This window comes from Dysidea avara, chromosome 7, assembly GCF_963678975.1.
Source record: "Dysidea avara chromosome 7, odDysAvar1.4, whole genome shotgun sequence".
Taxonomy (NCBI): domain Eukaryota; kingdom Metazoa; phylum Porifera; class Demospongiae; order Dictyoceratida; family Dysideidae; genus Dysidea; species Dysidea avara.
Genome location: NC_089278.1, coordinates 23,334,607 through 23,335,367, shown reverse-complemented (window position 1 = coordinate 23,335,367; position 761 = coordinate 23,334,607). Strand labels below are relative to the sequence as shown.

The window sequence follows — 761 nt, the reverse complement described above, 5'->3', positions numbered from 1 at the left end:
CGGTATTCCGGTCTTGACCTCGGTTTGATATCCAAATCCGTGGCAGTACGCTATATCAGATGGAGATACTGTAGCGATCACACTAGAAGCAGATTACGTATACCCACCAGGCCAGATCGAAGAATGAAGTAATAGATTTTGGTAAGAAATTCAGTACGTATGTACGTATGTCAAGCTACCAGTTCAATAATGCGAGTAAATATATCAGGTCCACACGAAGTCACTTGCACGAAGTTCATGTAGTTTAAACGCGAGTCACAACGGACCCTTTGATCAGTCGTGAATAATCAGCACACGTACAGTACAGGATATAGGCACCTGGTTTCAACGCCACGTTGGTGCATAGGAGACCCGCCCAAGGGAAATTACGTATACATGGGACAACTAGATGATGTACCTTCACAGCTACGCCACCTTGCATGCCACTCCCCAAACTCTATGCAGCTTAGTATTATTACTTGAGGCAACCACAATCCAGTATAGCCAAAAGTAATAAGAGCAAGGATGAAGAAAGCAGCAGGCAGGCAACAGAGCAGGCAAAATTTATTACCAACTGCATGGTATTTCAACGTTGCTCATTATTTTATCACATGACATCTTGTGTTGTGTACAGTGCACATTTTCGCAGCAAAAGGGCAAACATATAGCTAACTTTACAAAGAAGGTAGAAAAGGGGCCGCTGAAATTCCCTTGCACTTTGGATTCTCAGCTCTTCACTTCATAAGATCAAACTCTGTGATGCTGCATTACAGTATTAAATA

General features: G+C 42.7%; 1 protein-coding gene across 3 annotated transcripts in view; it reads left to right on the top strand.

The window, feature by feature from the left end:
• LOC136262561 (ubiquitin carboxyl-terminal hydrolase 45-like) overlaps positions 1–761 on the top strand; it is a 14,789-nt gene continuing 14,028 nt past the window's right edge. For 2 of the 3 annotated variants that reach the window (XM_066056879.1, XM_066056878.1), the window contains exon 1: positions 7–141. The gene's annotated coding sequence lies outside the window, so the exon portion shown is untranslated. Of the gene's footprint in view, positions 142–761 lie in introns of all 3 variants that reach the window. The other variant, XM_066056877.1, reaches the window with a different exon arrangement.